Source organism: Spinacia oleracea, chromosome 3, assembly GCF_020520425.1.
Source record: "Spinacia oleracea cultivar Varoflay chromosome 3, BTI_SOV_V1, whole genome shotgun sequence".
Taxonomy (NCBI): domain Eukaryota; kingdom Viridiplantae; phylum Streptophyta; class Magnoliopsida; order Caryophyllales; family Amaranthaceae; genus Spinacia; species Spinacia oleracea.
In genome coordinates, this window is record NC_079489.1 from 120,641,880 (window position 1) to 120,664,459 (window position 22,580).

Genomic DNA, 22,580 nt, shown 5'->3' on the forward strand with positions numbered 1-22,580 from the left:
GAGTGTGAAGACCTATTCACCGAGTACAAGATTCAACATCATCGCTCTTCACCTTATCGCCCAAAAACCAATGGGGCAGTCGAAGCAGCCAACAAGAATGTCAAAGCCATCATCATGAAAATGACTACCAATTACAAGGACTGGCCCCAGAAGCTGCATTTCGCATTGTGGGGATATCGAACTTCAATTCGCACTTCAACTGGTGCAAATCCCGTTCTCATTGGTCTATGGAATGGAAGCAGTACAATCTATTAAGCAAGAGATACCTTCTCTAAGGATAGTCCTCGAAAGAAAAATCCCAGAAGCTGCATGGGTACAAGCAAGATATGACGAGCTAGTCATGCTCGATGAGCGTCGGCTTCAAGCCGCTCACCATGTACAAGTCTATCAGCGCCGAGTGGCCAGACATTTCAACAAAAGGGTCAGAACTCGAAACATCAAGGAAGGCGAGCTTGTCTTGAAAGCCCTTCGCAAAAGCACCATGGACCCAAGGGGAAAATTCGAACCCAGCTGGGCAGGCCCATATATTGTCAAGAAGATCCTCCCCGGGGGAGCAGTCGAACTAACAGACATCGATGGAACAGAATTCAGATCTCTTACCAACCTCGATCAAATCAAGAAGTTCTATGTCTAAGTTCCATGTTCAAATTCAAGAATCCAATTCAAAGTCTTGTAAGGTAGTCAGAACTACGTCCGGCCTGAATCCCTAACGGGACACGTAGGCAACCTCATTTCGAGGCCCGGCTACTTTAATACAAAAAAATTCAAAATTTTCTCAATTATGGGCATCCTAAAAATCAAATCAAATTTCAAAACTCAATTGTTGTTGTCTTTATTCCAAATGTGCCAATACAAAGCAAAGCATGTTCAAGCGGAATTTAACACAATAACTTTTTATTTGGGCCCTAAGGCCTTCAAAGCTAATTCAAATACAAAGTCAGGATCAAGTGAAGCAAAGTTCAAAAGCCTTTTCACTTCCTAAACACATTTTCTAAACACATCTTCCAAACACATTCCAAACACAATCCATTCCAATACAATTCCAAACACATTTAGCCTACAAAGATCTAGGGTCGGGCGACTATGCTCTCGAGTCTTGGCACCTTGAGTACTATCCCCTGGCTCCTCCCGCAATCAATCATCAATCTTCCCCTTGCCCAAGCGGCGGGAGAAGGAACTTGCAAGCCTTCCAAGACGGGAGGACGGCGAACCTCCTTTGGATTCCGAACGGTCAAGCACCGGATAGGCCACATTCTCGTCCCCTTCCTCATAGTCAATTGATGCAGGACGTCTAGCTCTAGAACCTCGGACTCTAGCTGGTCCGGAGAGAGAAATGTCCCTCTGGTTTAGACCTCTCATCCATACAATGTACCCCGCAGACCTAGTAACCGGCTCAGGTGGGAACTGAATACTCAAGAATGGTTTGGCGACCCAATACCGCCTCCAAACATCAAGACGATTTGCATTCAGCGCAACAGGTTTCGGGTTCTCTTCAGTACAGTTTGGGATCTCCTGTTTCAAGCCATACTGTCTCATCACTCGAGCAAGCGAGTAGAAGACCAGCATTATGAGGCTTAGCACCCTCAAAGCAGTAGAACCAGGGGCATGTCTCATAGCATCAATTCCCCACAAAGGAACTACCCACCTTATACAAGATTCCTTCCGAGAGAGTGCGCATCGCCACTCATCCAATGAAAGCCGGCCATATTGCATGGGCCGCACAGTGAATCCATTTCTGTTATAGCTCTCCATGTTCTCCGGTGGTGCCACCAGCATGAGCCTCTCCATAAGCCAAACCTTGGGGAGTATACAATAAGTGCATTTCAAAATTCGAAATTCAAAATTCAAATACAAGTACAAATTCAACATACAAGAAGGATTCAGATCCTTACTTGGAGTAATACCGGACTTCCCGACGGCAGAGAAGAGGGGTCCGACTTCAGCATGTCAAGGCCCGTCAATGTTTTGCCAATCACGAGCGGCATTGGGTCCCGACCATTAGCAAACTGCTATACAATTTCTATTAGGGAGGCATCACCATTGCCAAACCCCTGCTTCGAAAAAAGGAAGCGAGCAAATATACAAAAACTCAAGGCTCGCAGGCGGAAAACTTTGGGAACATCAAGCCCAGCAAAGTAGGTGATAAAGAGGGACAAATCCACCCCTCTGCCATATACAATAGCTCTCAAAAGTGGGGGCTCCAAGCCCAAATACCTTTCAAAACTCAAGAAAAAGTGTTCCTCAACACTGGGCATGCATGGCTCCAGCATAATGGGCCACCCCAATATGGCACCAAATTCTTCAGGGAGGGGACATACCTTATTATTTTCAAAGCGGAAGACATGATGATTTGGATCCCAAGACTCCAGAGCAGCAAGGATGAAGTGCAAATCCAATTTTACAAATCGGAAAGAGACGAGCACCCCAAGATGCATGCCATCAAGCTCCCTTTTCTCCAATTTGCCTAGCGAACCAAGCCACGAGTTCAAGGCACTTTCAAAGGACACAACCATATTCTCTTTTCTTTTCGAGAGGAAGCAGTATGCTATGATAGCAGGGAAGGATTGATGCAAGAAGTGATCCGACAACCTCCCTATTTATACAAGAGTCGGCTTGCACGACAGCCCACAGGCGCCAAGCCTGCACCAGGCGCAGGGGCCTGCGTCAACGGACGAGGCCACCGTCCTCTTTTATGACTCCGAGTACACACTCTTTAGTGTTTCGGACAGCAGAGTACAACTTCCATTATTCAAGATTCTAAAGCCGCAAGCCACGCAATTTCAAGCAGTCCGGATCAACGCTTCGGGCAGATTTCGGATCAATTTTAGCATTCTAGTCCTAGATCGGCATCCTAAGTGGAGTCTGCATATGCATAAGCAAGAGTTGATTATACTTTGACTTGCGCTTTTCCTAACCAAAAAGCCTCATTCAAAGTGGGGGCTTATAATGGGTACAAGTTCAAGTTTTTAAATTTCAAGATCCCACCATGTTTAGGGTTGCTCATGACTACTTCCCTAAACTAGGATCCTTTCATGTGAGAGCATATCAAAGGTCTAGCCTTTTCAACATTAAAAGGCCTGACCTTTGAGATTCAAGTCTCTTAATTTCAAGTATTTCAAGTTCAATACTTCAATATTCAAGCTTTCAAGTTCAAGTTCAATATGCAAAGTCTAGGATATTTGGGTTGAGCAACCTCTCCCAAGTTGAGATTTTTGGCTTTGAATTCGTGTCGGGCGCACTTATTTTTAAGGAGCCGCTTGGCGTCCGAATCTCATGTGCCCAAGTACAAGTTTCAATTATGCACCTTTCAATATTGCAATTTCAATTCCGCAATTTCAATACCGCAATTTCAATACCGCAATTTCAATACCACAATTTCAATATCGCACTTTCAATTCCGCAATTTCAATTCCGCACTTTCAATTCCGCATCTTTACTTGCCTAGTCCATTTCTAGGAAATGTGGACCTACTCCCTAGTCCATTTCTAGGGGGACTTGTATTTACTAATTTCGCACTTTATTTAGTATTGTGATGTTGCTTTATTTGCTTTATTGCTTTCATCACCGGACATGCTAAATACAACAAAATACAAGGTTACATCACGCTTAACAAAGATAATTTCTTGGACAAACCGGCCTTAGGTTCCTTTAAATCAATCTTTAAAGCAAAGTGACCACCATACAAAGTAGAGATTCTATTTGCTCTAAATTCAAACCCACATAGTCTAATCTAGGGTATATTTTCGAAAATGTTGTGCCAACGTACTTGAATATTTCTAAAGCTCGCGGAATAAGCATTTCGTTCCCGTGCCAGGATCTCACCCATCCGTTTCGAGGATTCAAAGCCTTATCCAAAAAAAGAGTCACTTGCGGTCTTTCCAAACGAGACTTTATACAATGTTTGGTGGCGACTCCTTCGAGGTACAAAAATACAATGGTTTTCTAAAGAACCGCCCCTCTTGTATAACGGGAAACAAATAGCACAAAAAAAAAACCCCTCCAGTAACCTTTATAACAAAAGTTATTATTAATAGTTTATTATTATTCCATGTACAACTACCGTTATTATTATTTAATTTATGGCAGTTATTTTCTAGTTATTTTTTTTATTTTTTGTTTTTTTTTAAGTTTTAGAAAAATTAAATAAATCCCCTCTATGGGTAATATTTTTTCTATAAATAGGGTACGCAGTTGGTACATTTTAATAACTTGAATATCTTTTATCGTTCAAACATTAAAAAATTCAATGGATCCCTCACACAAACCACCCCCAAAATCCCAAGACAATCATTCCATTAAGAGGGAAAATGACAAAATCAAGCGGGCGAAAAAATTTCTACGTGAATGCATATCCGATAGGACTACCAACCTACGTTGGGAAGGCAACGACAATGACTCGGAAACTTTAAAGTATTTGCTCGAACGATATGATGAAGTGGAGAAAGGAATTGCAGAAGTGAATAAGGAAATGGCAACCGGCCTTAAAATTTGCGAGGAAGAGAAGATGAGGTTAAAGTCAATTCAAAGGAATTTGTTCACGTCGCTGCACGAGTCATTACACATTGCAAACCGCCCTCATCTGTGCGAGTACATCAAATAATTGCTTGACCAGTATGATGAAGTGGACCAACGGGTGAGGAAACTGTATCTAGATATTGAACCTATTAGGAGAACTATATTTGATTGTTAAATTGACTTGTACGTTGGGTTTCTATTGGGGAGCAGATCATATGTTACTATTCATGGCTTTCCTCATGTTTGGAGTCATTGTAGTTGCAGTAGTGGTTATGCAAGTAGAAATAAGATGTTGTTCGAGTATTCTTAATTAGGTTACCTGTGTTTATAATCAATTTATTAGTTGTTTCATTGGTTATGTATGGGAAAAATTATTGACCAGATCATATGTTACTATTCATGGTATTCACCATTTCATTATATGTATTAAGATTGATTAAGAGAAATTCACTTCTTGATTGATTCAGACACTAATTTATATTGGTAGTTGCCAAACACACCTCATGGTAATTACCCTTTTGTATCCGGAAAATTTTGTAATATTAATCCAACCTTTGGCCGGTTTTCTTTTATTAATCCCACCTACGACATATTTTTTAATAATCCCACCTTTACTACCCAACGACTTTTATTGGGCTTAAGTGACCGATAACCGGTGAAAAAGTCATCGAGATGGTGATGATTTGATGATGATGACTGAATATATCGAGGGAGAGTACTTCCACGTAGGGACATATTATCGCCTACAATAGGTTTATGACGTTTTAGGCCCAATAAAAGTCGTTGGGTGGTATAGGTGGGATTATTAAAAAATATGTCGTAGGTGGGGTTTATAAAAGAAAATCGGCCAAAGGTTGGATTAATATTACCAAATTTTCCTTTGTATCCCCATACTATTAACTTTGGTTATGTATGGGAAAAAGTATTAACCAGATCATATGTTACCAATCAATTTAAGTTGTATCTTCGGTGAGTACAAAACATTCGTTACATAATTACCAACCTATTATGAATATCTCCAAGAACTAACCAATACGCATCTTTTAGTTTGGGTAAGTACCAAGGATAGTATTGGTAGTGACCTTTGGTGATGTTCAAGTCCAAGTATTTTATTTTGTTCTTTGACAAAGAGAACAAGAGGCAACCTGTTTTTATAATCAATTTATTAGTTGTTTCATTGGTTATGTATGGGAAAAAGTATTGACCAGATCATATGTTACTATTCATGGTATTCACCATTTCGTTATATGTATTAAGATGGATTAATAGAAATTCACTTCTTGATTGATTCGGACACTCATTTATATTGGTAGTTGCCAAACACACCTCATGGTAATTACCCTTTTGTATCCCCATACTATTAACTTTGGTTTGTGTACCACCTGGCTATCACCACGCTGTGACATGGTACCTACTATTTCGTTATATGTATTAAGATGGATTAATAGAAATTCACTTCTTGATTGATACGGACATTAATTTAGGTTGGTAGTTGCCAAACATATATTATGGTAGTTACCTTTGTGTATCCCCATACTATTAAGTTTATGGTGTCACTACAACAAAAACATTAATTAACAGCGCCTTATTAATAGCGCTTATCAATAAGCGCTATTAATTGTATCAACTAACAGCACTTTATTTTATATTGCTGTTAAAAGAAGTAATTTTAATTTCCACCATATTATAATACAGCGCTTTTCTTTAAAAGCTGTGATTAATTGCTAAAAAGTTTTCTTAAAAAAAACCTATAGTCTTCACCAAAAAGAAAAAGAAACCGTACCTTCCGCCAGTCCTCCACGCACGCACGCACTGCACGTTCTCCATCTCCTTCCTTCGTTCCTTCTTCCACGCCCCATTACCATAGTTAAGGATCGCTTTCCCTGCGCCGAATCCAAAAGTTCAATACCGAATTCGATCAAGAGTTCAATTCCAATCCACTCAAACCGAAATCTCCCAAATCCAAAATTAAAGAGTTCCCTTCAATCCAAATCCCGATTTTTCGTGTTTAAGCTTCTTCTCCGGCGAACTTTTCTCGGCGCGACTGCATTTCCGTCTTTCCTGGTGAACCTCAGGTCAATAATTAAAGACTTTTCTTTTGATTTCAATTCACTTTCTAACATTTTCGAAAATTAGGGTTAATTTTATATGAATTTTTGTGCAATTAGGTGCAAATTGGTTCACATACGTTCATGTTTGATTACATTTTCGGAAATGGGGGAAAGCCATCTCTCGCATTTTTGAAAAATCTGTTGCCCCTTTGGTTGATGCTTTGTACAAGGGATATAGTGGAACCGTCCTCACTTATGGACAGGTTAGTTGTTTAGTAATTGTAGCTTAATTATTGGATTTCAGTGTTTTAGATGAAATATGTTAATTGACTGTTATGTTTAAGTTCTCAATTTTGCATGTTTGATTGATTTTTGGTGTTGTGATTGTAACTAGAACCCATAAGCTTCATATTGCAACTCCACATCTGGGTTCTCGAGGTCACAGACAGGTGGGTACCTCAGCTAGACCTGCATGAGTGTTTTACCTCAACTCGAACTATTATTTCTCATATGAGTTTCTCTATTTTAGAGCCACTTAGATTGTTAATTTGTGCCTGGTACCTGCCACAGACAAGCTGGATATTTGTCCTGCCTCTAAAAAGCTTATTTTTCAAATTTTAGCTCCTACAATGTGCACTCAAACATCGCCAAACTTTAATTCTTGAGTCTTTCAGTATATATATGTCTAGAGAGTCGATTTACATCATTGTCATTGGATTAGGCCATTAGCTCTACATCTTTTCTCAGTCAAACTTGGTAAACATTGAGGTTGGTCAAAGATATCCCCTTGAGTCATAGGAAACCTGCTGATATTCGTTATTGGTGGCCTGCCCGTGATGGAATTTTTACTACAAAATCGGGGTATTAGCTTGATCGTTTGAACCAGAATTCATGGCTGGTCTGCCAGCAGAACACATATGACAACATCTCCTTCCAGGCCGTGTTGGATGCCTCCGGTGCATAGCCGAGTAAGAGTCAATACTGACTCTTTTGTGATCGATGGCTGTGATGTGAGGCTAGGTGTTGTGGTTAGAGATAAAATTGTCTGCTGGCTGTTGCGATTCGCAAATGTAGTGATGTTTGGAGTGTGGACCTTGCTGAGGCTATGGCTGCAAGGTTCGGGCTTGAGGTAGCGATAGGCTTGGGCTACGGAAAGATTGGGCTTGAAATGGATGCAATGAATTTGGTGAGTGTCTTACGCAACAAGAAGATTGGAAGGTCCCAGGTTGATCTCATCATAGAAGACATTGTGGAAATGACCAATGTGCTGATTTTCTTCTCGGTGCACCATGTGAAACGCACTGGTAATACTGTCGCTCACCATGCTGCTAGATTGGTGCCTTTGGGTGGGGGGGGGGGGGGGGCAGATCTATGTTTGTAATTTCCCGCAAAGCATTGTTGCTTTGGCGGGTTTGGATGTCCTTTGATCTTGTCACTTAATAAAATGCTCCCTGTGCCCGTTTTTTCCTTCAAAAAAAAAAGCTTGTTTTATTGGGTGTTCTGTGCCCAGAGCTAAGCATCCTAAACCAACTTCTTTTTTCATTTTGATTTATAAAACAATATATTCAGATTTAACATGCTGAAAATTGCAAGCTTTTAATTTCTACTATAAATGTCTCTAGATGTATATGAGCTAGAAGCTTTAGTTGGAAAAAAAAAACGATAAACTTCAAGCTACAATTGTAGTCTTGTTAGATACAATGCTAAACCGTTGTTTAAAGTTTCTATAAATATGTGAACATGAGGTCAGTTGCTCAAAGTTGATTAATCTCTAAATCACGTGACTTCAAAAATCACAAAATCAAAAACTGAAAACTAGAAATGATATGAAAGTGCATTTTGTTTGTGTTTTTGTTTCCAAGTAAATCCTTGTTTAACTTTTTATAAACTGGTAATCTATTTTTGCTTGATGTTTTCATTGCAGCATGGTCCTACTGAATGCTAATTCAATTATATTCTAGCTTGTGGGCTAATCTTGTAACAAAACACGTTTAACAGTTGTAGTTTATCACATAGTAATTTCTTTGTTTGAATTAAATCACTGTGTTTTTCATGAATTTGATGTAATCATACCCGTCTTAAACATTTAGAGGTCTAATCACCCGAATCAATTTTTGTACAGGAAAAACGCTTTCCGTTTATTACTTGTGTTGAGAGCCAACTTTCTTAAGGCAAGTATGTACACTTAGGGGAAAACTTGTTTCAAGGAATTGGGTTTGAATCCAAAACTTGTTACTAGTTACAAAGGTGAATATGGAAAAAAGGTCAGTCTTCTATCTTCACCTTTTCTTGTTGATCTGATGTCTTGTTAATATATTCTGAAATTAAGTCGTTGATCTATTTCCTTGCAGCTTCAGCTAAAATATGCAACAAACTTTATTTGAAGATGTATGTATTTTTCTTTGTTCAATTATTCCTAAACGTTATATGTGTTACTAATTATCTTTTTGAATTTTTTTGTTCAACAATCTAATACTCGAAATCATACTAAGTTAGCAATTTAATACTCAAAATCTATCTTGATTTTTATAAATTTTGTTTCTTATTTTGGATTAAAATTGATTTATTGTCAGATTTTTATTTGGTGATTTTTGTTTGCCAATTTATGATTATATGTGGAGGAGTATAGAGAATCCAGACTTGAACTTGCTGTTGTTTGAATAATTGCTGAATATAAACGGACTTCTGAATGATGCCATTGACCTAGAGGGTAATAGATGTTAGAAGGGCTTTAGAGTTCTTACACTGATTCCTATCAGTGCCTCGCTTTCTGCTCATGAATTTTGCAATGCGGGCAGAGCTTTGCTTCAGAAGTTTATATTTATATATAAGAAGATGCATGAGTAGAAGCTTAATGTTGTACAATGTCAATATGTAATCGATCTAGGATACTTACCAATATATACAAGTAATACAACCCTTATATGCTAGTTGTAGGCTACAAAAGGCTACAAATCAGGGAGATAATATCACAAGATTGTCTACTTGCTAAATATGATATACAAAAAGATTATTAACATAATCTTTCAGTCTGTATGGGCTTTTAAATTTTCCAAAATGTTATTCTACCTATACCATACAATAACCATGAGGTTTGGTGCAGCCATGCAGGCATTCGAAGGAAATTCTTCTGACTTACTATGCTTATTATTACTTTTCCTCCAAAATGGACCTTTAATTGGTCCCTATGTGTTATCTTTCTCCTTTAATTGAGATTTTAGAAATTATCATTATTTAGCTAATGTGGTGTTGCCTTTCTTTGTGTATCACCAGGGGAAATCATGTGTTCTTTTCTCTGATACTACTCAATTTTTCTGTGGTGTCATCTAGCAAACTTATGAATTTTCGCATCCAGGAGCAAATGAATTATTTCTCCACACATATACACGCAGGTTATTCAACTCTGATATGAGAGATCTCTTTGCTAAAATATGTGACCTTCGTGAATTACTTAATTTGAGTGAGAGTTTTGTACTTAATAGGAAAATCATGTCCTATAATATGACCTGCGACTCTGTGAGTTGTTTGTTGGTTGTGGTTCTACAGGAAGGGAAGACAATGTGGCCTCGACTGATTTGGTTGTTGCAGGAAGCATTGTACATTGTACTGGCGTCTATCTCTAAAGCAGTTGATCACACTGGTTGTATGTGAAGTTTGACTGAAAATTCAACAGATTGGCAGAGCTGATTATTCACTGGCACAGAAAATTGAGGGGGATAAAAAATTCTCGTTCTGAGTACATCAAGAATACATTGACGACAGTTGCGGCAACCAAAGGAAGAGTCTTCTTAGCACCGATTAATTATGTTTTTCGACTGGAATTTCTTTACAACGTTTTAATTTTATATGTTTTCTAGTGTGTTTTTATTCTAGTGTGTATTTAAGTTATGCATGAGACATCGAGACGTTTATTTGATATGATTGAAATGAAGTTGGATCTTATATATGTTCAATTTGTATTCAATTTTATTTTTTATTTGAGTTTTTTGTGGGGAGCAAGACATATATTGAATTCTTACATTATCCTATATAGGCTCTAATTTATTTTTTATTTTTAATTACGGGTACTTAATAATTAAAAATCAAAACTAAAAAATCCTGATAAAAATTCAATTTTGAACGCTACTAAATTAAATGAGTTGTTGGGTGCACAAAATTTGCCACCATACTAGAGGTTTAATAGCGCTTATATATTGAACGCTGTTAAACGGGGAAATATCAACAGCGCTTTTTAAAAACGCTGTTGTTTTTTTAACAGCGCTGCTAATTAATAGCGCTTTAAAAGCGCTATCTTTCACTGAAAAAAGCGCTATTAAAAGCTTATTTTGTTGTAGTGTGTGCATACCGCCTGGCTATTTGCACATTGATTTTCTTGGTTGTCCGGATCAAAGCGGTCTATGATCCATTTGCACATTGATTTTCTTGCAGTTCTACATTTCAATTCATGCAAAGCTCCAAAACCGTAATCAGTAATAAGTTCCTTTTTCTCTGGTGAAAGTTCCTTCACAACATCTACAAGCGTATCCAAGTTAGACAGTACAGACCAAGGTTCCTGCGTGCAGAGATAACAACCAAACAATGCATGATACTATTGTTTACAACTAGTGGATATGTTCATAAAGCATGCTATAGTTGTTGCGTACCGTGTTTGTTGGTCGACTAGAACTGGACATACCCTTGTCCTGCTTCACCGACTTATTCTTTCTTGAGGACATGCTCTAACCCTACCTTCCTGAAAAATGTAAATTACATCAACAAGTTTACTATTCCAATTGCATTCTTTCAAGATCCAAAGCATACACGATAGATAGATATGCGGTGGTAGTTATAAAATATAATAATTCAATTACCAATCGAAAATAACTACTCCGTACTTGTTTCTTCTGTCATTCTTCGACTAATAATAAAAACCCAGCCATTAATCAAACCCATACACAACAGAATAAATAGAAGCAAACACATCCACATTAACCCATGAAATAAAACGACTCAACACTTCAGATAGTAACAAATTTGAACAATCATTGTTGAACATAACCGAATTAAAAGTACAACAAATTACCAAAATTAAACAATCAATGTTCAACCAAATCGAATTAAAAGTGCAGAAAAGTACCAAAATCGAATTAAAAGAACATAAATTTACCCGAGTTTTGGAATACCACAATAACGTTACCAGACGGTCGGTGGTGCTGTATTGATGGCCGTCCACGCTTTCAAACTTGCGGCTGGCGATGGAATACGAGGAGAGAGAGAGAGAGAGAGAGAGAGAGAGAGAGAGAGAGAGAGAGAGAGAGAGAGAGAGAGAACGAAGAGAAATTACTAAACTTTAGGGGGGGGGGAGTTGGGCAGTTGAGTTTATTTATATTTGAATATGAATTTAGTTCCTTAACCTCATTTCAAATTTCGCGTAATTATACTAAACTAAAAGAACAACAAAATATACAGGTGCGAGCATTACCAATTTCTGTAATGGTATATACCATCAGCGTTCTCGCGAATTCATTCCTAGGTTTACTAATATTAATAATTTATTTCGATGTCAATTTGTTTAAGTTGTGAGCCGGGTACTTTAATAAAAGGGATAGAATTTAATACCTTAGTTTTATATAATTATAACGTACACTAAAACATGGCCTAGTGGTTACGCTATTTCACAAAATTACACTACATTACAAGGAGGCTGGTAGCTACCAACACAACTAGCAGTAGCGTTCCAACTACACGTTTTAGGGAATACTAATACATAATATGCACATAATACATTGATGTTTTTTTCGATTGTTTTGTTTTCCGATCTACATAGTCATGTTGCTAGCCAGACACGTTGCTAGCCAGACATGAAGCAATCCTCCCGGCCACCTCTTCTTTGATTTCGTTCTGTTCCCAACCAACAAACCTTGCCAGCGTTTCGAAACGAAATCGACTCATTTCCTGAGAGCATATATGTACACCAATCAATTTCTTGAATTAAGGTAACGATATTATCAAGGCATGCATATATGTACAGCAATCAATTTCTTAAATTTAGTTAAGAGTTTTATCAAGGCACTATACCTTGTAGTTTTCTATTTTTTTCCAATTCTCCGGATTTGTTTCCGTCATGGTCTTAATTACATGCATCCCAGAATCAAACCTGAAATTTATATTAAATAATACAGAACAGTTTACACGAAATTGATTTCCAAAAGAGTGGAAATTTAACAAAAACGTACTTGTTTTCTTGTTGTGGATATGATGATGCCCTTGACAACCTCCAAATCTGCATTCCGTGAAACTTACTTTTGTCATTTTCCGAGTCGGGGGAGAGGATAGTGGACAACCTCTTCATCTGCATTGCCATTCAACACATATATTAAGAAAACTTAAGTCCCACATTGCGTACTTGTAAAACACATACACGTAATACTCATAAACACCTGGTCTCGCGCAATTTTTTGTCGTTTTTTATATGGCCCAACGGAGTAACTTGAATCATAAACTTGAGCCTGCTTCCCACAAATGTCGACAACCAATAGAAACCAATGATCTGGTTTTTCTGAATAACAGGGGATGTATATCTACAAAGAAGCAAAGCATAACAGGCAAAAAGTAGTAAGTATTAATTCATGTCAATTGTATAGCCTTGATGCTTCAATCTCCTTGCACTATGATCATTGTAGATCATAGAGCATTAATAATTCCAACCCAAAATAAAGTAAAATAATCCATAACTAACTGCCAAATGAAAATCACCTTCTGGCACTTTTCAGGATCACCGGTCAAATACGATGGCAAGCTCCACCCAATGGCCCCGCCCTGTAATTTCTTCAAGTCCATAACCTACGAGAGAGGAAATGATGTATATTCACGCATGTTCTATATAAGGAAATTATGTATAGTTTAATACATTACTTACCTGTAGGGTCGTAAGAATACACCACAAGTTAAGATTCTCAACCGAGACCAGAATGCAAGCCAACTTTACCACCTGATAAATATTTGATAAATACTTAAGGGATGATTGAAAATGGATGCTGAAACATAAACGTAGACAAGCCTTACCTGACCCGACACTAAGCTCGTGGGATACAAAGTGCGTAACTCCAGCCTTGATGCGTTAAACTCTTTGCACTTGACGAGGATTTCACTGTGGAATCCATACAACCCAGACCAACCCAAATATAAAAAACCTATACACTGTTCTATGTTACCAAAACACACGTAAGAAGTTCAGTTTACCATTTATCTCTTCGATCGTCAAACACATACTCAGCTATGTGCTTTGCAGAGGTGGACAACATATTTCCCATGGCAGCTCTCATTTTCGACCTTTCAATTTTGAAGGGTAGAACTTGTTCATCTTTACCAGCAAAAATCTGACACAGAATAGCAATAAGTCCAAAGATAACTGTAATTTTCAATAACAGGAAAAAATCTGGGGTTGGCAATGTCCATCATACTATCATAGACATTACCAACTTAGTGAAACACGCAAAGAATTCATATTTCAAAGTACAAAATGAGATCCTTTCTGTTGGTAGGCATAGTATGGACAACACAGTATGGACATTACCAACTTAGTGAAACACGCACAGTATGGACATTAGCAATTCTGAGCCACAATCATTGTTGTCCACATCATCACCGGCGTTCCCTTTGACACTCTCACTCGAACCACCCACTGCGTAATCGTCATCCTCATTACCTTTGTCACCATCATTGTTGTGCATTTCATCACCAGGTTCTTCATCCTCCCCTTCCGGCATCTGCTAATTAGTCTTATCCTGCGAATTTTTCTTCTCCTCTTCCACCAAAAGGCTGTGTGAGGGGGTCGAAAAAGCACGAGGCTAATGCGTGACCTCGTCCCTCGTGGGTGTGACGCTTCTTTTTGTCAAATCAAGTGTAATTGGATTTCCTGTGAGTTTACACCCAATTGACTAGTAATATATGAGTCGCCATTCAGTTTTTAACGACAATGAGAAAAACTGACGAAACCCGGTTATCGTGACATAAAGGGAGTGCAATTATGTTTGACCACGACGGCCGTAGGTTCCCTTGTGATCCCTGGTGGTGGGGATCGCTCAACGTACACCCGTAGGGTAGAGATTGAGTGTTCGGGGGACTGTAACTACCGAGAGGAGTACTCGATCTTCGATAACTCCAGAGGCAGGATATCCTTACTAGCTCAGCATAAATAATGGAAGGGACATGCGTTAACTATTAAACTAATCTGAGTTGATTTTATGAATATGCAACATATAGTACTAGATCGAACGCGATTATCTGATTTAGATTGTTTTAAGGGACCTAGCATGGTAATCCAATTTCCCAAAAATATCATATTTATTAAGCGTGATCGAACAATCAGATTTTAGTTAGTTTAACAGTTCATAAAAGGGCGAGGAAAGCAATTCAACCATGGAAAAGGGACACATTACGACGCACCCTTGAGAGGTGCGTCACGGTTCTCAGAAAACTAACCACTTTGACTTTGCTATTTCTCCTTTTATTTAACGAATCTCAAATTATGGGACGGGATACGTTCTGTTCGATTTATGGATCGATTGCGACAGAACGCGTGATCAGTTTTGCAGCGTGAGGCTTAGGCTTAGGGGCTTAGAGTCAATACTCATAATATAATTGTGTGTTGTGCCCTTTTCACGTCGAACTTAAGGACCTATTTATAGAAAAGAGTTCGTGGAAAGATAGAATTGCAGAACTCTAATCCACGAGGAATTAGGAAATAACACGTACCAGGTATTTTCAGCGCCCAAGCCTGGGCGCCGAAGATTTTGGCGCCCAGAGCCAGGCGTTGAAAATAGGGTATGGGCTGTTTTTCTTAGTCAGATTCGGATTCCTAGAATCCGGAGTATTTCAGATTTAATTGAGTCCTTTAGTGCGTATTAACCTTGTGACGGGATGCGTCTGGGCCCGTTACGAACTCTAGGCTCGTTAGGATTTTAATTAATACGTGACTCTTACTTTCGAATCATATTAGGAATAGGATTCTCTCGCAATTTCTATCTCATTTAGGAATTATGTTGGAGTGCAACACCTAATTCTGACAGGTTTATATCTTTTATGACTTGCCACTTTTAACAACTACCCATTACGGCAGTTACTATTTTTAGCATGTTTCCATAAATAGCAGGTTTCTATAAATAGCAGGTTTCGGGTGAAATGAAAAGGGGAATTGAGATTCGTTATTTTTATAGGAGATGCGTTGTCAAGTGGAGATTTACGTTTTCATCATCGAACCTTCCCTTTCGGGAATGGGGACAAAAGTAGGTGTCTACAGTTAGCCCCCGCTTTGACTGAGTCTTGGAATAAGACGATGGTCAAAGTACTAGACGGAGTGCGCCACACAAGCCATGGTGACTTGTTTTTGCGAGGGTCTCACGAGCCCCCGAGTGATAACATTTGACTTAAGGGTCATCACTTGGAGTGTCGACATATCCCTCACGTGTCATTGGGATTTGTCAACGGATAGTATAGAAACTTCCTCACTTTGTCATTGGAAGGATCTAAAGAAGTGTAGAAACTCCCTCACTTTGTCATTGGGAGTAGCTACAGATGTTTTCGAAATCAAAGCTATAAAGTGCAATTGGGCCTGGCCAAGCCCAACCACGAGGTAAAAATGTTTTAAAAGATTCTCATTTTCAAGGCTAGTTAAACGAGAAAACCCCCTTGTTTTTATGGGACGTAAAACGAAGGAAAATCCAGCACATCGTTCTTTTTTGGAAAAACGGAAAAACCAATCACATCGTTCTTTTTTGGAAAAACGGAAAACCAATCCTTTAATTTTTGGAAAAAGGGAAAACCGATCCTTTAATTTTTGGAAAAAGGGAAAACCGATCCTTTAATTTTTGGAAAAAGGGAAAACCGATCCTTTAATTTTTGGAAAAAGGGAAAACCGATAAAGGTTATCGCTGCAGCGACTAAGGACCCGCGCGGTTAGTGACGCAGACCCCGCCGGCTAAAGATGGCGAGCCTGTCCGCTAAGGGTGGACACCCCGTCCGATAGAAGTGGACGAATCTGTTTTTTGAAGATAAGGACCTACGCGGTTTGTGACGTAGACCCCGCCGGCTAAAGATGGCGAGCCTATTTTGAATTTGAAGACTTTATTTTTCGAAAGCTGAGGACCTGCGCGACTAGTGACGCAGACCCCGCCCGTTGGAGGTGGGCGAGCCCATTTTGAATTTCTTACTTTCTTTTCATTTTGCCTATGTAGAAGGGCTTTTGTGATTACAACCTGTTGGTGGGTCGTAACATTTCCCGATTAGGTGTGTCCTACAAGTGGGTCCACACTGTGTATATTTTTTTGTTAACGATATTGCAAAGTACCGTTTTTTCCCCTTTTTTGAGATTATCCAAACACGGGACTTGTGTATAGCGCAGCCCGGGAATGTAATTTTGATCGCGCGCTCTCTGTTGGAGTATACTTTTCGCGAGCCCCCAAGCACTCGGGCTTTGGTGGTCATTTTTCGCATACTTCATAACGTTTTTAAATCATGTTTGGGGTCGAGCTCGTATGTGCGAGCGACCTTTCATAGTGGTGTGCTACTTTGGCGAAGCCATGGAGTGCGACTTCAGTCTTCGGGCGACAAAGTTTAATATCATTCGGTTTAGCTTGGCCCGATTTAATCCTTTGACAGACAAACATTTTTTTTTTTTGAGAAACCAACGACTTAACAACATTTTTTGGTGTTTCGAAGAATGACCTCGATATTTTTTATTTTGAAAAGTGTACATACATGTTTCTTGAGACAAGTCTAAGTTTCGACCAAGTTTTACCATTCATTTTTGCTATTTGGGAGCTTAAAGGTGCTTTTAGGCTTGATCTTAATTGTACATAGGGCCTCGTGTCTAGCAACACGGTTTTAATTCTTTTCCTGCCCCGCGTTTTGTGAAATCTGGGCCTTGGGCTGCATTTTTGGCGCCCAAGGCTGGGCGTTAAATATTTCGGCGCCCAGCTTCGGGCGCTGAAAGTCTTTTCCTGGCAAATTTTAACTTTCGGATTTCTTAACGCGTTTCCGAATGGGATCAAGATGTCACTTGATGCGTTCAGCTATATATAGGGGCTAGATACGTCCCTTATTTTCCACACTCTCAATTTCCTTCTTTCTTTGCTGTGTTTTAATTACTCCTTGCTTTCGTCATGTCAATTCCCACTTTGTCACTCCAACGGGCTATTAGGCGTTAGCTACGCAGCCCTAAGCTTTTGGGATTCCGATCATCATGTTTTTGTCTTTCGGGGCAACGAAATATGTCCTTTGCCAGATGAATTTGTTGCGATCCTTGGTTATCCTACTAATGCTACCCCTGCCACTCCAGGGCTGGGCGCTGGAATTTTCGGCGCCTGGTCCTGGGCGTTGAAACTGCGCCCCAGGAACCGTTTTCTATTATTATCATTTTTTGATCGTACCCGTTTTTTGCAGATTTGGCTCGTGGAACGGCTTAGACTCTTGGAAGCTCCTGCCGATCCTAAACATTATCGCCCTATAGCCTTGGGTAACTAAAAATACTTGCACCAAGACCAGGACGAGGCCGAATGGGCCTCCCTTTTTACTTATGGCATTCGTTCTATTAAGTGGGTGGTACCATGGTGGGGTTTGACTACTATGACGGGGGGTTCAGATGTATCGGTTTATGTTTCTTTGTTGGGGCTATCTCGGCCCATTTATATTTTCCCTTACCGAGTCATGCGTCAATATGGTTTAAGGCAGACTATCCCCTTTTCTGATACGGTACCACCTAAGGTAGCGGCCTTTTCACAAGCACGGGTTCTAGCGTGGGCTAAGTATTATGATGGTCTCCCGCGTTGGGCCGTAGCTACAAATGGCTTTGTGGGTCTTTCTGAAAACTACAAGTTGTGGATGAGCTCCGATGATAAAGCTGTGAGGACCGAGGCTCGAAATGGGGAGCCGGCTGAGCTTTTGATACCTCGTATTCGTGTTAAGTATGAGGGTCCTGATTCTGTCAAACCTCGTACCTATGGTATTAAGACTGTGAAAGCTCGTCCTGATCGAAAGCGAAAGGAAGTTCCTCCCCGTTCCAGTTTCAGGCCTAAAAAGATGCCTAACATGAAGGGGCCTGTTGTTGTTAAAAAAAATGCAAGCTCTCGCGGAGATCGTCGCCGGAACAATGTATGGGTTAGGAAGGCTCAGCCGCCTGTAGAAACAGCGGCTAGTCTAGTTGATGATAATAATCTTTCTCCCACCATTGTATGTGCCCTTGAGGCTGAGCGGGCTATAACTGGGAATGTTTCTGAAGCCTTGGCATCTTTGAAAGTTAGTGTCCAGGAGCCGGTTCTTATAGAGATTGATATTGGGGCAGCACAGAAGACTGTGGGGGAGGATCCTGCGAACATTGCCCTCTACAAGACTTTATTTGATGATCCGGAAGAACTAGAGTAGTGTAGTTCTTGCTAGGGTGTAGGTGCCCTTTATTTATTTCTGTTGTGTTTGTTTTTTCATTCCTCAGCACTTTGTTTTCCTTCTTATTATTTTCAATAAAGGCGTATTTTATTTTTTCATTTTCATTTTTTGTTTCTCCTTCTTTTATATTTTTACATGTCTAACACTTTTTGCACAATTTATGTATGTTTGTTTTTTTATTGGACCGAATCCTTGGTAAGGATTGCCTACGTATCTTGTCAGAATCAGGTCGCGCGTAGTTCTGGCTAGAATAAGTTCTAGGATGCCAGATTTTAATAGATATGCCCTGAGGTGGTAGCATATTACTTAATCGGTCAAATGAGTGAAGTATTATCATTATTTTCGTCTGCCGTTTTTTGTTTGCCGTAAGTCGCGTAAAAAAAATGAAATTCGACTACTTTTTGTATGGCTATATTTTTTGGTGAGCCTATTTGGATACGTGTTGTACCCCCCAAGTGTTCGTTATTTTTCCGTTATGTGCGGATAAAATGACGAGCACTTAAAAAAATTTAGGCAGGCAGAGAGTTTCAACGCCCAGGCTGGGGCGTCAAAGATTTCGGCGCCCAGCCCTGGGCGCTGAAAATGACTTGGGCGGTCGTTTTTGACGCTTTGCTTCACGTGTTCTTGCATTTATTTCTTTTTTCTCTTTTTTTTTAGTGCTTTGATTTTGCTCGTATTTAAAATCACTTTTGAGGCTAATTTGGAGGCCTTTTTGACTGTTAGCGTGAGATGCATTTTTGTCCGGATTAATTTTTTCTATCATGTGACTCGAAACGGCTTTGAAAATGGGGTTAAGGTGTGGAAGATATAAAGATCTTTGTGTAGGCTTTTTGGGTGGATTGAGGTGCGCGTTGTTAGTGAAGGGTATGATGGAATTATGTTTTATGAATCTGTTTTTTTGGTAACATTTGCATTGTTTTGGATTTTGATTTCCTTTTGATTTCTTTGGGTTGCATGGATTGACTCTTTGTGATAACACTGGTTGACTTTTTAGGTTTTTGGGGATATGAATGGGATGGTGCGGTTCATTTTGTGGGTTTCGGGAACTGGTTCCCATGCCACTATTTCAAGACCGAGTGGGCCTTGTTTGTTGGACCTAGAGTGGGTCCGCCTATTTGTATTTTGCAAGTACATTTGGCGTTCACTTAGTGTTAGAATAAAATTTTAGGAGAAATATTACGCCTTTATTAATTTGGAAAGTAAGGAAAACACACTGAAACAAACTTGACCTATATTCTAAGGGGTGTTAGGACCATCTAAAGTCTTTATTACTTTTCTACCAATCTAAAGAACTACTAGGCGCTTTTTACTATGGGGCTCTATGTGGCTCAAGCCTTGGGTTTAGTCTCGTAGAACTTTGGTCCTTCACCGGTGCTCATCTTGAATTCTATTCCTTTTGCATTGACCCACTGATATGTCTTCACCCATCCGTTCTCGATCTCTTCTAGTGTTGATGCAGGAGCGATTAACCGGGTTGGATCGAAACCTTCATCTTGTAAAGCTAGGGTAGTCGTCACAGTCTCGTCCTCCATGGGCCTCGATTCGTTAAACAATGTCCATAGAGCCTGGTCGTCCAATATTTCAGTTGTTTTAGTCTTGGTGAGGTAGGGTGCCTCATCCAAGGTGTGGCAGTCATGGAAGATTTCAAATCCTGGTTTTAGCAAGCTATCCTGAACGAAGGGTTCAGGGAAATCACAGCATGGGTGTCCTTCTCCTTCCCGAACGAACATCCCGTTAAGGGTTCTTTGATATGGGGGAAGGAGGGTGGTTTGTTTGGCCTTGTTAAGGCGTAGCCTAGACAGGCGGTCAGCAATATCTTCCTCCGTTGGTTCATAGCCTAAGCTAAAGGGAGTAGATTTGTTGGGTAAAGGATGGAATGTGCATTCCTTCTTCCTTATGCCCAATGGGGTTCCAGGGAAATAACCTTGAGCTAACATCATTCTAGGGATAACTCGGGATGCATGCGGGTCTAGGAATGCTGGATCATAATCTTCGATGAACTGGATTGTTTCTTCCATTTGAAACCCGTAAAGGTCGTCTACAGTTTCGGCCGTTCCAACCATAGTACAACTGACGTCGAGAGGAGGGGCGCGGATTTCTAGTATTACCTCGTTATGGTTAAGTTTAACCATTTGGTGCAAGGTAGAAGCCACACCTCCTAAGTCATGGAGCCAAGGTCGCCCCAAGAGGAGGTTGAAAGTGGGCTTGATGTCAATTATTTGAAACTCCGTGGTGCGTGCCACAGGCCCGGTTTGTATGATGAGGTTGATTTTTCCCAACACAGGCCTTATAAGATCGTACCCCTTGCGTGGAGGTTTGGAAGTCATCATTTCCTAGCCCCAAGCAATGGGCGGTTCGCAATGGGCAAACATTGACCGCCGAACCGTTATCTACGAGCGCTAGGGGGATGTTTTGTCCTTTGCATCCAACCACTAGATAAAGGGCTTTGTTGTGAGCACCCCCCGCTTTGGGCAAGTCTTTGTCAGTGAAAACTATGGCCTTTTCTTCGGCATCTCTCGTGACATGGCTAACCAGTGAGTCAGGTGTGATATCTGTAGGTACTGAGATGAGGTCGAGTGAGCGAATAAGCTTTTCGCAATGTTCCTTTGAAGTACACATGAGATCCCAGATGGTAATTTCGGCTTTGGTTCTTTTTAGTTGTTTCAAGAGAGGATTTTCAATGACTTCCGCGACGGTGGTGTGCCGTCCATTCTCAGGAGTTTGCCTAACTGGGATATCGTCCATAGGAGGTGGGCGAATATCCGGTTGGTATATCCTTCCGGATCGGGTAAGGTTGTCGACCTCGGGCTCCTGAGGGGTGGTGTTAATGATAGCATACCCGGGCCAAGTTTCAGTAAAGAGGTCCTAGCCCGACACTTGAGATAGGTAAATATCTTCAGCATCATCATCCCACACACCGCACACTTCTCTCTCGATTCGATCCATAGGGACCACAGCGGGTGGTGCACCTTGGGGCGTAATGTACACCGTAGGGTCGAAGTTCTCATTTTCTGGTTGGTCGAGAGAGATGTGACAAGAGCCGAGTGGGCTCTTGTTGTTGTTGGGTTTGCCAACGTTAGGGAGAGGTATCACTTCATCCTCTATCATGTCCTGGATCGTATGTTTTAGATTCCAGCAGTTTTCAGTGTCATGCCCATTTCCTTGATGGAATTTGCAGTAAGTACCTTCGACCCAATATTTGTTCTTGACAGGAGGGTCACGGGTGGGGCCTATAGGTCTCAACTTTCCTTGATTGGTTAGTCTTTCAAAGGCTTGTACCAAAGTCGACCCGAGTGGGGTAAACTTTCGGTCTCGGACCCATCTTCCAAGGCTTCTTCGGGCGGGAGTCTCCTCTACGGCATGGACTTCTTGGGCTTGGGATGTGTTGCCCCTATTGTAGGTATTGCTTTTGTATGCGGGTTTACTTTGTATTGTTTTTGCGAGGTCATCCTCGATCTTTATTCCCACATCATAAACTCTTTTGAAAGTGTTAAGTCCCAGGTACCTAAGGTGCTGTCTGTAGGCCGGGTCCAGGTTGTCAATGAATTTTTGGACCAATTCTGTTTCGGGAGGCCTATTGATTAGCTGGGCCGC

The 22,580-nt window shown here is 40.3% G+C and overlaps 1 long non-coding RNA gene across 5 annotated transcripts; it reads left to right on the forward strand.

Moving 5' to 3' along the window:
* Positions 1-6,197: 6,197 nt before the first annotated feature.
* LOC110796654 (uncharacterized) lies at positions 6,198-10,519 on the forward strand. 5 transcript variants are annotated; one of them, XR_002535646.2, is made up of 5 exons: positions 6,235-6,590; positions 6,684-6,829; positions 8,689-8,830; positions 8,918-8,954; positions 9,840-10,519. It is a non-coding gene; the product is annotated as an uncharacterized lncRNA (long non-coding RNA). The 5 variants fall into 5 exon arrangements; XR_008930955.1 differs by adding an exon at positions 6,961-7,870 and having other exon boundaries at positions 6,222-6,590; positions 8,689-10,519; XR_008930954.1 differs by having other exon boundaries at positions 8,918-10,519.
* The last annotated feature ends 12,061 nt before the right edge of the window (positions 10,520-22,580 follow it).